The sequence below is a fragment of the Panthera onca genome, chromosome X (assembly GCF_046562875.1).
Source record: "Panthera onca isolate mPanOnc1 chromosome X, mPanOnc1 haplotype 2, whole genome shotgun sequence".
NCBI lineage: Eukaryota > Metazoa > Chordata > Mammalia > Carnivora > Felidae > Panthera > Panthera onca.
Genome location: NC_138357.1, coordinates 53,407,840 through 53,421,904, shown reverse-complemented (window position 1 = coordinate 53,421,904; position 14,065 = coordinate 53,407,840).

Below are 14,065 nucleotides of genomic sequence, written 5' to 3'. Positions count from 1 at the left end.
TCTTCCATCTGGTTGTTCTTGAGTTATATTCTTTTATAATAAACAAGTAATCTAGTAAGTAAAATGTTTTTATGAGTTTCTGTGAGCTTCTCTAGGAAATTAATCAAACCCAAGGAGGGGTTCATCAGAACTTCCAATCTATAGCCCATTAGTTAGAAGCACAGGTGATAACTTGAGTTTGTGATTGGCATGTGAAAGGGGGCAGGGAAATCTTCTGAAACTAAACTCTTAATCTGTGGAATCTGATGCTACCTCTGTGTAGATAGTATCAAAATTGAATTGAATTGTGAGGCATTCAGCTGATGTCAGAGCATTTCTTGTTAGTGTGGGGAACCCCTTCTCCAGACATTGGATTTGGGTGCAGAATCTGTACCCCCTCATTCATAATTAATTCCCCCCCACACAACTTCCCCATGGTACTTTGTATATCTTAAAAACTAAGCACAATGTACCTCAAAATAAAGTTATCTGTATCTGTGTCTGTCTCCAGATTCTATTACAGATTCTAGTATGTAGTGTCTACTCAAATGATGGATGGAATTAAATATTTGTGAGCTCTCCCATCCCTGTCAATGTTCATTTAAACTATTCACCTTATATTATATTTTTCCTATTGCTTCTTAATTGTTTCAATTTATTTGACATGGGAGTGTAATTTCCCCCCAGTTAGATTTTAAGGTAGCAAAACCTTCTGTTTCTTTAAGGTTTCTTATTCCTTGCCCTTTCTATTGTCAAGACTATCTGCTTCCCACCTTAGTTCCCCCAATCCTAGCCCTTTCTTTACATGTAGCATGTTGCTGAACTTATAGCAAGTATACTCTGTATAAACAGTGAATGAATACTAAGCAAATAAATGAATAAAAATAAACTTCTAATAAGTTCAGTCTGAGAAGTTGAAAAAAATAGCATGAAAGCAGTCCAACTAGTTTTTCCCTTTCTTTCAAGTGGAACAAAGGCTAATTGAGGAGAAAGGGGTGTGGTGGTAGCCCTGGGCTCCTAGCCAGAGACAGTAATAGGGAATTAGAATCCCTCGGCTCATAATTTCTGGCAGATATACACAGAGATTTAAGAGAAAAGATAGGACCAAATAGACAAAACAGGGCCAGGATATTATTCGCCTTTCCTTCTTTCCATACTTGCCACAACACAGAGACAAAAGCAGCTTTGGCATGAGTAAGTGCAGTTTGATTTTTCCTTAGCATTATTATTTCATGTTACTGGGGAAGGCTTAAAAATGGCTATTTGTCAAGAATATCCATTCGTTAGACAAATAACAAAAATCTATTATGCTTATGAACTTTATGCATATCCTTGGAAGGCAAGAGGACTATCTATTAATAAATTAGTGGACTGGTAAATATTTATTGGTTAATTTATAGGTTGCAGTGGCCATGATTATTTGTTTTTTTAAACATGAAATTTAGTCTGGACAGGCATCCTTATTTAAGATATATATATCTCTTATATCATACATATATATATGTGATATATGTATATGTATACATATATCATATGTATGTATGTATACATATATGTATCTATACATATATGTGTACATATACATATGTATATGTATGTATACATATGTATACATATGTATACATATATCATATGTATGATACATATATCATACATATATGTATATATATATGTATATATATATATATATATATATATATATACATACATACATACATATATATATATTACCCACGATGGCTTATGACATAGTCTAGATGAGAAAATCCAAACAAATATCTCCTATGTATTTTTTGGAATAAACATTTCCCAGAGGCAGAGCTCTGCCATCAGCCCTGCCTACTAAAGCACATAGCTGTTTGAGTTTTTCTTATAAACACAAGGAAGAGATGAAGAAAGAGAGAGAGAGAGAAATGCAAGGCAAAGTTTCTTAATGCATAAATTAAACATTGAGTCTCTGGAGGAAAACCAGCATGTTTGATTAGTTGTTTTTCTTTCATGAGTTGTATGTTTGTTTTAGAAAGACCTCTCCAGCCATGAACAAAAAACAAACAAAATAACAACAACAGTAATTGGAGAAGTGACTCAGCCACTGAAGACTATCTAGAACAATGATAAACTTATCAAGCTCCAATTAGGTGAGAAAAACAAAAAAAATAAAACAAAACAAAATAACATTGCTATTATCAAGATGCTTAAGCATGTACAGTAGTAGTCTGCAAGGGAGCTTTCCTGGACCCAGACTGTAAAGCAGAGGAAGCAAAAGAATGGTGAATAGTGAACAATGAAGTCTGTCAATTCTATTGTAGCTAAAGAAAGGAATTTCACTCTGGGAATTGAGATCTATCTCTTGACAGTTTAGTATAATTATATCATCAGCCACCAACCATAAAGAATACTTTTGATGGGATCAAGACTTTAATATACCAGAAAGTCTTTCATAGGAGAAACTGTTTATAATACAGTAACAGCAGCATTCAAAAAAGTCTTTTAGATTTTATTTATTTATTTTGAAGTTCGTTTATATTTATTTTGAGGGGGGAATGGACAGAGAGAGAGGGAGAGAGAGAATCTCAAGCCGGCATAGTGCTGTCAGCCCAACACAGGGTTCGACCTCATTACCCATGAGATCATGACCTGAGATGAAATCAAGAGTCAGATGCTTAACTGATGGAGCCACCCAGGCACCCCTTAGGATTTAAAAATAAAATTACCCTAAGGGAGCCTGGGTGGTTCAGTTGGTTGAGTGTCCGACTTCAGCTCAGGTCATGAGCCCTGGGTCTGAGCCCTACGTCGTGCTCTGTGTGTCAAGCTCAGAGCCTGGAGCTTGCTTCAGATTCTGTGTCTCCCTCTCTCTCTCTCTCAAAAATAAATAAACATTAAAAAAATTTAAGTTAAAATTACCCTTACTAATGCAATCATTTCCAGCTATGATATAGTCCTCTTTTCAAACAATGGATAAATTGAGATTTGTATTTTAAAATATTCTGACACATTTTACTTGAACTTCCAGTTGATGTAGTAGACTTCTATAATCTATAACCAACAACTAAATACATAATGCAATACCCCACTCTGATGCATTTTTGTCACACTACAAATATTGCCTTATTTACCTATAATATCTTTCTCTGCATGGTAGAAAGTTACTTTTTTATATATAACTTAAAAAATCCTTTAATAAGCAAATATATTGCAATTGTGGCTGATCAGAAAAATATTAAGCCTAATGAGTCAGGAATGGTATAAGCCACCTAAACAAACTGATGTCTAGGACATTTGGAAAGAGACAACACACACAAATAACTTCTTAGATAGAAATTTCATGGAAGAATGGATTGTACTTTTTATTACAAAGTAAATAATATTTATAGAAGATTGAAATCCATCAAGTTCAAATGTTTGTTAGAACTGTGTGAAATAATGTATTTAAAGATATGAAGTTTTGTACATCTAATCCATTTGGCACTCCAAATTTCTAAATTCTAATAAGGTAAGGCATTTGCTGTCATGCCAAAAAAAGTGAAAGTTAAAGACATACATTTTAGTGCGTTATTATACAAACACAGCAAGTGGATTATGTACATCAGAATCACCAAGAGTATTTGGTACAAATATGGATTCCAGGTTCCACCACCCAGATATTCTAAAGTATATTTATTTTCTGAGATTGAGAACATTTGGAATTTTTCCTTGTAATAAACTCTCAGATTATCTTATCATAATTAACATTTGAGAATCACTGATTTAAGTATTTATTCTAAGTTATTCCTTTAATACTCAAACAAGTCTTTCTAACCTTTCTGTGTGAAGGTTTACTAATATACTAAATTGATGTATTGTCCTGTTTCCAAATGAGAGCAATAAGCAAAGTCATGAGGTTCCGGAAGATGGCGGCGTAGGAGGACGCGGGGCTCACAGCGCGTCCTGCCGATCACTTAGATTCCACCTACACCTGCCTAAAGAACCCAGAAAACCGCCAGAGGATTAGCAGAAGGGAGTCTCCGGAGTCAAGTGCAGACCAGAGGCCCACGGAAGAGGGTAGGAAGGGCGGCGAGGCGGTGCGCGCTCCACGGACTGGCGGGAGGGAGCCGGGGCGGAGGGGCGGCTCGCCGGCCAAGCAGAGCCCCCGAGTCTGGCTGGCAAAAGCGGAGGGGCCTGACAGACTGTGTTCCGACAGCAAGCGCGACTTAGCGTCTGGGAGGTCATAAGTTAACAGCTCTGCTCGGAAAGCGGGAAGGCTGGAGGACAAAGGGAGGGAGAGCTGCTGAGCCCCCGGACGGCAGAGCTCAGCTTGGCGGGGAACAAAGGCGCCAGCGCCATCTCCCCCGCCCATCCCCCAGCCAAAATCCCAAAGGGAACCAGTTCCTGCCTGGGAACTTGCTCCCTCCGCGCAAACACCCAACTCTGTGCTTCTGCGGAGCCAAACCTCCGGCAGCGGATCTGACTCCCTCCCGCTGCCACAGGGCTCCTCCTGAAGTGGATCACCTAAGGAGAAGTGAGCTAAGCCTGCCCCTCCACCCCCCATGCACCTTGCCTACCCACCCCAGCTAATACACCAGATCCCCAGCAACACAAGCCTGGCAGTGTGCAAGTAGCCCAGACGGGACACGCCACCCCACAGTGAATCCCGCCCCTAGGAGAGGGGAAGAGAAGGCACACACCAGTCTGACTGTGGCCCCAGCAGTGGGCTGGGGGCAGACATCGGGTCGGACTGCGGCCCCGCCCACTAACTCCAGTTATACACCACAGCACAGGGGAAGTGCACTGCAGGTCCTCACCACGCCAGGGACTCTCCAAAATGACCAAACGGAAGAATTCCCCTCAGAAGAATCTCCAGGAAATAACAACAGCTAATGAACTGATCAAAAAGGATTTAAATAATATAACAGAAAGTGAATTTAGAATAATAGTCATAAAATTAATCGCTGGGCTTGAAAACAGTATACAGGACAGCAGAGAATCTCTTGCCACAAAGATCGAGGGACTAAGGAACAGTCACGAGGAGTTGAAAAACGCTTTAAACGAAATGCAAAACAAAATGGAATCCACGATGGCTCGGCTTGAAGAGGCAGAGGAGAGAATAGGTGAACTAGAAGATAAAGTTATGGAGAAAGAGGAAGCTGAAAGAAAGAGAGATAAAAAAATCCAGGAGTATGAGGGGAAAATTAGAGAACTAAGTGATACACCAAAAAAAAATAAATATACGCATAATTGGTATCCCAGAGGAGGAAGAGAGAGGGAAAGGTGCTGAAGGGGTACTTGAACAAATTATAGCTGAGAACTTCCCTGAACTGGGGAAGGAAAAAGGCATTGAAATCCAAGAGGCACAGAGAACTCCCTTCAGACGTAACTTGAATCGATCTTCTGCACGACATATCATAGTGAAACTGGCAAAATACAAGGATAAAGAGAAAATTCTGAAAGCAGCAAGGGATAAACGTGCCCTCACATATAAAGGGAGACCTATAAGACTCGTGACTGATCTCTCCTTTGAAACTTGGCAGGCCAGAAAGGCTTGGCACGATATCTACAGTGTGCTAAACAGAAAAAATATGCAGCCGAGAATCCTTTATCCAGCAAGTCTGTCATTTAGAATAGAAGGAGAGATAAAGGTCTTCCCAAACAAACAAAAACTGAAGGAATTTGTCACCACGAAACCAGCCCTACAAGAGATCCTAAGGGGGATCCTGTGAGACAAAGTACCAGAGACATCACTACAAGCATAAAACATACAGACATCACAATGACTCTAAACCCATATCTTTCTATAATAACACTGAATGTAAATGGATTAAATGCGCCAACTAAAAGACATAGGGTATCAGAATGGATAAAAAAACAAGACCCATCTATTTGCTGTCTACAAGAGACTCATTTTAGATCTGAGGACACCTTTAGATTGAGAGTGAGGGGATGGAGAACTATTTATCATGCTCCTGGAAGCCAAAAGAAAGCTGGAGTAGCCATACTTATATCAGACAAACTAGACTTTAAATTAAAGGCTGTAACAAGAGATGAAGAAGGGCATTATATAATAATCACAGGGTCTATCCACCAGGAAGAGCTAACTATTATAAATGTCTATGCGCCAAATACCCAAGCCCCCAGATATATAAAACAATTACTCATAAACATAAGCAACCTTATTGATAAGAATGTGGTCATTGCAGGGGACTTTAACACCCCACTTACAGAAATGGATAGATCATCTAGACACACAGTCAATAAAGAAACAAGGGCCCTGAATGATACATTGGATCAGATGGACTTGACAGATATATTTAGAACTCTGCATCCCAAAGCAACAGAATATACTTTCTTCTCGAGTGCACATGGAACATTCTCCAAGATAGATCATATACTGGGTCACAAAACAGCCCTTCATAAGTTTACAAGAATTGAAATTATACCATGCATACTTTCAGACCACAATGCTATGAAGCTTGAAATCAACCACAGGAAAAAGTCTAGAAAACCTCCAAAAGCATGGAGGTTAAAGAACACCCTACTAACGAATGAGTGGGTCAACCAGGCAATTAGAGAAGAAATTAAAATATATATGGAAACAAACGAAAATGAAAATACAACAATCCAAACGCTTTGGGATGCAGCGAAGGCAGTCCTGAGAGGAAAATACATTGCAATCCAGGCCTATCTCAAGAAACAAGAAAAATCCCAAATACAAAATCTAACAGCACACCTAAAGGAAATAGAAGCAGAACAGCAAAGGCAGCCTAAACCCAGCAGAAGAAGAGAAATAATAAAGATCAGAGCAGCAATAAACAATATAGAATCTAAAAAAACTGTAGAGCAGATCAACAAAACCAAGAGTTGGTTTTTTGAAAAAATAAACAAAATTGACAAACCTCTAGCCAGGCTTCTCAAAAAGAAAAGGGAGATGACCCAAATAGATAAAATCATGAATGAAAATGGAATGATTACAACCAATCCCTCAGAGATACAAACAATTATCAGGGAATACTATGAAAAATTATATGCCAGCAAATTGGACAACCTGGAAGAAATGGACAAATTTCTAAACACCCACACTCTTCCAAAACTCAATCAGGAGGAAATAGAAAGCTTGAACAGACCCATAACCAGCGAAGAAATTGAATCGGTTATCAAAAATCTCCCAACAAATAAGAGTCCAGGACCAGATGGCTTCCCAGGGGAGTTCTACCAGACATTTAAAGCAGAGATAATACCTATCCTTCTCAAGCTATTCCAAGAAATAGAAAGGGAAGGAAAACTTCCAGACTCATTCTATGAAGCCAGTATTACTTTGATTCCTAAACCAGACAGAGACCCAGTAAAAAAAGAGAACTACAGGCCAATATCCCTGATGAATATGGATGCAAAAATTCTTAATAAGATACTAGCAAATCGAATTCAACAGCATATAAAAAGAATTATTCACCATGATCAAGTGGGATTCATTCCTGGGATGCAGGGCTGGTTCAACATTCGCAAATCGATCAACGTGATACATCACATTAACAAAAAAAAAGAGAAGAACCATATGATCCTGTCAATCGATGCAGAAAAGGCCTTTGACAAAATCCAGCACCCTTTCTTAATAAAAACCCTTGAGAAAGTCGGGATAGAAGGAACATACTTAAAGATCATAAAGGCCATTTATGAAAAGCCCACAGCTAACATCATCCTCAACGGGGAAAAACTGAGAGCTTTTTCCCTGAGATCAGGAACACGACAGGGATGCCCACTGTCACCGCTCTTGTTTAACATAGTGCTGGAAGTTCTAGCCTCAGCAATCAGACAACAAAAGGAAATCAAAGGCATCAAAATTGGCAAAGATGAAGTCAAGCTTTCGCTTTTTGCAGATGACATGATATTATACATGGAAAATCCGATAGACTCCACCAAAAGTCTGCTAGAACTGATACATGAATTCAGCAAAGTTGCAGGATACAAAATCAATGTGCAGAAATCAGTTGCATTCTTATACACTAACAATGAAGCAACAGAAAGACAAATGAAGAAACTGATCCCATTCACAATTGCACCAAGAAGCATAAAATACCTAGGAATAAATCTAACCAAAGATGTAAAAGATCTGTATGCTGAAAACTATAGAAAGCTTATGCAGGTAATTGAAGAAGATATAAAGAAATGGAAAGACATTCCCTGCTCATGGATTGGAAGAATAAATATTGTCAAAATGTCAATACTACCCAAAGCTATCTACACATTCAATGCAATCCCAATCAAAATTGCACCAGCATTCTTCTCGAAACTAGAACAAGCAATCCTAAAATTCATATGGAACCACAAAAGGCCCCGAATAGCCAAAGTAATTTTGAAGAAGAAGACCAAAGCAGGAGGCATCACAATCCCAGACTTTAGCCTCTACTACAAAGCTGTCATCATCAAGTCAGCATGGTATTGGCATAAAAACAGACACATAGACCAATGGAATAGAATAGAAACCCCAGAACTAGACCCACAAACGTATGGCCAACTCATCTTTGACAAAGCAGGAAAGAACATCCAATGGAAAAAAGACAGTCTCTTTAACAAATGGTGCTGGGAGAACTGGACAGCAACATGCAGAAGGTTGAAACTAGACCACTTTCTCACACCATTCACAAAAATAAACTCAAAATGGATAAAGGACCTGAATGTGAGACAGGAAACCATCAAAACCTTAGAGGAGAAAGCAGGAAAAGACCTCTCTGACCTCAGCCGTAGCAATCTCTTACTCGGCACATCCCCAAAGGCAAGGGAATTAAAAGCAAAAGTGAATTACTGGGACCTTATGAAGATAAAAAGCTTCTGCACAGCAAAGGAAACAACCAACAAAACTAAAAGGCAACCAACGGAATGGGAAAAGATATTTGCAAATGACACATCGGACAAAGGGCTAGTATCCAAAATCTATAAAGAGCTCACCAAACTCCACACCCGAAAAACAAATAACCCAGTGAAGAAATGGGCAGAAAACATGAATAGACACTTCTCTAAAGAAGACATCCGGATGGCCAACAGGCACATGAAAAGATGTTCAACGTCGCTCCTTATCAGGGAAATACAAATCAAAACCACACTCAGATATCACCTCACGCCAGTCAGAGTGGCCAAAATGAAGAAATCAGGAGACTACAGATGCTGGAGAGGATGTGGAGAAACAGGAACCCTCTTGCACTGTTGGTGGGAATGCAAATTGGTGCAGCCGCTCTGGAAAGCAGTGTGGAGGTTCCTCAGAAAATTAAAAATAGACCTACCCTATGACCCAGCAATAGCACTGCTAGGAATTTATCCAAGGGATACAGGAGTACTGATGCATAGGGGCACCTGTACCCCAATGTTTATAGCGGCACTCTCAACAATAGCCCAATTATGGAAAGAGCCTAAATGTCCATCAACTGATGAATGGATAAAGAAATTGTGGTTTATATACACAATGGAATACTACGTGGCAATGAGAAAAAATGAAATATGGCCTTTTGTAGCAACATGGATGGAACTGGAGAGTGTGATGCTAAGTGAAATAAGCCATACAGAGAAAGACAGATACCATATGGTTTCACTCTTATGTGGATCCTGAGAAACATAACAGAAACCCATGGGGGAGGGGAAGGAAAAAAAAAAAAAAAAGACGCTAGAGTGGGAGAGAGCCAAAGCATAAGAGACTGTTAAAAACTGAGAACAAACTGAGGGTTGATGGGGGGTGGGAGGGAGGGCAGGGTGGGTGATGGGTATTGAGGAGGGCACCTTTTGGGATGAGCACTGGGTGTTGTATGGAAACCAATTTGACAGTAAATTTCATATATTAAAAAATAAAAAAAAAAAAATAAGCAAAGTCTTTAAGCATTTTAAAAGATAGTCCCTCTTTCTGGAAAGGGACTTTTTTATTTTACACTACTAGGATAACTATAATTTATTTTTTTTCAGTCTTTAAAGCTTTATTATAATTTAAAAGAATTAAAAAAGAGAGAAAATGGAAAAATCTTATCAAAGGCTGGAAATGATCTTTGTACTGAATAGTTACTTTACAAACTGTTAAGTTACTTTGAACTGCTAAGTACTGCTAATAGTTACTTTACAAAGCTAAGTTACTTTGAACTGCTAAGTTCAGTCAGTTAAGCCTCCAACTTTAGCTCAGGTCATGATCTCATGGCCCATTAGTTCCAGCCAGGCACGGGCTCTGTGCTGTCAGTTCAGAGCCTGGAGCCTGGTTCAGATTCTGTGTCTTCCCTCTCTCTCTGCCCCTCCCCCACTCATGCTCTGTCTCTCTGTATAAAAACAATGAATAAACATTAAAAAATTTAAAAAGGTTTGCTGAGACTAAAAGTGCTAAAGTACTGATACTATTTTAAGCTATAATTCCTAGAGGGCAGAGAATGTTTAACTGAACCATGGTTATGTAGGAAAATTTTTTAAAAGGCAAAGTTTTTGATGATTGCTATTAGCAAAAATAGAAAAGAACAGTTTAATATTTACTCAGTAGACTCTAAGAAACACTCAGTGAATGTTTATTTAAACCACACTCTCTCTCTCTCTCTCTCTCTCTCTCTCTCTCTCACACACACACACACACACACACACACACACAAGCCAATTAACAGTTTTTGCTGAGCATGTAGAAAAACTGCTATCTGTTCTGATTTAGACATTGTAGTCAATGAAACCTGCAGAAGATTCACAGAATAGTGGCTTACAGCAATATTCAAAACTTTCCATGTTTTTCTGGTGAAGTTAATTATCACAGTGTCTTTTAAACCCCATATGGGCAATTCCTATTGATTATAATGTTGCCTGCTGTTGAGAGTAAAACTGATTCATTATGCACTCGAATGGATAATCCTTGCCAGCAGGTCAATTATGCATCCTAAGGTTTCCTTTTAACACAACTAATTATGATGATGATGGTGATGAAGATAATAATAATAATAATAATAATTTTTAATTTTTTTTAACTTTTATTTATTTTTAAGAGAGAGAGAGGTAGAGTGCGAATGGGAGAGGGGCAGAGAGAGAGGGAGACACAGAATCTGAAGCAGGCTCCAGGCTCTGAGCTGTGAGCGCAGAGCCCAACATGGGGCTTGGATCCACCAACCGTGAGATCATGACCTGAGCTGAAGTCAGATGCTTAACCGACTGTGCCACCCAGGCGCCCCAGTAATAATAATTTTTAATGCTTACTCAACACATTGAGTAAATAGGGATTACAGAATACCATTTCCTTGACAGTGCACTATAGTGTAGAATATTCTAAAGGCCCAATTACAGTTTGATAGTAATTTGAGATGTTTTTTCAGAAACTACATCCTAAATTCATCCTTGAATTAAAACACTTTTAATGAACAGCTATAAGATAACTATACATTTACTACAGTTATATCCTTTACTGTATAAGGTTTTCTTATTTCCCATAACTCATATCAAAATAATTCTCAAAGGATATATATATATATACATGTGTGTGTGTGTGTGTGTGTTGCAGGTGGCTTCTTCTCAGTAAAGGAAGAAAGTAGTTCTTATAAGTTTTGCAAAATATACCTTCTTACTAGAGATATTTTCTTTTATTAAAGGAATATAACCAAAAAATCTTACTCCATCAATTATCAAATTTGTTTATCCATCAAATTTGTTTATCTAAATTACCAAATTTTGTTTATCAAAATTGTTTATCCAACCTACCCTTAGTAGGTTCAAAAGTGAAGACAGTTTCTTTCACTTAAAAAATATGGTAAAGCCAAACATGTTTTCTGAAGCTCCAATAATAGGTGGGTCCAAAGTTGAATTAAATTTTTCCTTAAGAGGACTATGGAAAAAGATGGTGGTGTAGAGGGTGCTGGGCTCACCTCCTCCTGCTGATCACTTAGATTCTACCCACACCTACTTAAATAACCCAGAAAACCACCCAAACACTAGCAGAATGGACTCTCTGGAGCCAAGCATAGACAGGCAGCTCACAGAAAAGGGTAGGAAGGGCAGAGAGGCTGTGCTTGCTACAAAGACTGGCAGGAGGGAGCCGGGGTGGTGGAGGGGCAGTCCCCTGGGCAAGGAAAAGTCCCTCGCAAGAGTGGAGGGTCTGGACTCCATGAGTTCTGACAGCCAGTGGGACTGAACATCTGGAATGTTAAAAGTTAACAGCTCTGCTCTCAGAGAGCAGGGAGGGCGAGAGGACACAGGGAGGGAGAGTCGTTAAGCCCCAGAAGACAGAGCTCAGCTCTGCAGGGGAACAAAAGTGCTGGCAAGTGCCATCTCCCTCTCCCATCCCCCAGCCAAAATTCCAAAAGAAACCAGTTCCCATCACTGAACTTGCTTGCACTGAACAAATGCCCAACGTTGTGCTTCTGTGGATCCATTACTCAGAGAGGTCTGCCCACCCTCCCAGTGCTACAGGGCCCCTGACATATCAGGGGACCACCCATGGCAAAGCTAGCTCAGCCTGCTCCTTCCACCTCTGTGCACCTTGTGGATGCACCCCAGCTAATATGCCAGATCCCATCGAAGCAACACCACATGCCTGGCAGTGTGCAAGTAGCCCATACAGGGGCCACACCACTCCACAGTGAGTCCTGCCCCTGGGAGAGGGGATGATAAGGTACACACCAGTGTGACTGTGGCCCCAGCAGTGGGCTGGGGGCAGACATTGGGTCTGACTTCACCCCCACCCACCAACACAAGTTACTCCCAACAGCACAGAGGAAGTTTCCTGCAGTTTGGAGCTACTGCAGGACTACCCAAAATGATGAAACAGAAGAATTCTCCTCAAAATAAACTCCAGGAAGTAGTGACAGCTAACGAATTGATCAAAAACTAAGCAATAAAATGGAACAAGAATTTAGAATAATAGTCATAAAATTAATCGCTGGGCTTGAAAAAAGTATAGAGGACAGCAGAGAATCTATTGCTATAGAGATCAAGAGACTAAAAAATAGTCATGAGGCATTAAAAAATGCTATAAATGAGGTCCAAAATAAAATGGAGGTGGCCATAGCATGGATTGAAGCCGCAGAGGAGACAAATGAATTAGGAGATAAAATTATGGAAAAAGATGAAGCTGAGAAAAAGACCCCGAATAGCCAAAGTAATATTGAAGAAGAAGACCAAAGCAGGAGGCATCACAATCCCAGACTTTGAGCCTTTACTACAAAGCTGTAGTCATCAAGACAGCATGGTATTGGCTCAAAAACAGACACATAGACAAATGGAATAGAATAGAGACTCCAGAATTCGACTCACAAAAGTATGGCCAACTAATCTTTGACAAAGCAGGAAAGAATAGCCAATGCAAAAAAAAGAGAGTCTTTTTAACAAATGGTGCTGGGAGAAGTGGACAGCAACATGAAGAAGAATTAAACTAGACTACTTTCTTACACCATTCACAAAAATAAACTCAAAATGGATAAAGGACCTGAATGCAAGACAGGAAGCCATCCAAACCCTAGAGGAGAAGGCAGGAAAAAGCCTCTCTGACCTCAGCTGCAGCAATTTCTTACTTGACACATCTCCAAAGGCAAGGGAATTAAAAGTAAAAATGAACTATTGGGACCTCATGAAGATAAAACAAACAAACAAACAAACAAACAAACAAACTTCTGCACTGCAAAGGAAACAATCAAAAAAATTAAAAGGCAGCCAATGGAATGGGAAAAGATATTTGCAAATGACATATCAGATAAAGGGCTAGTATCCAAAATCTATAAAGAGCTCACCAAACTCCACATCCGAAAAACAAATAACCCAGTGAAGAAATGGGCAGAAAACATGAATAGACACTTCTCTAAAGAAGACATCCGGATGGCCAACAGGCACATGAAAAGATGCTCAACGTCACTCCTCATCTCCTCATCAGGGAAATACAAACCAAAACCACACTGAGAAACCACCTCATGCCAGTCAGAGTGGCTAAAATGAACAAATCAGGAGACTATAGATGCTGGAGAGGATGTGGAGAAATGGGAACCTTCTTGCACTGTTGGTGGGAATGCAAACTGGTGCAGCCACTCTGGAAAACAGTGTGGAGGTTCCTCAAACAATTCAAAATAGACCTACCCTATGGCCCAGCAATAGCACTGCTAGGAATTTACCCAAGGGATACAAGAATGCT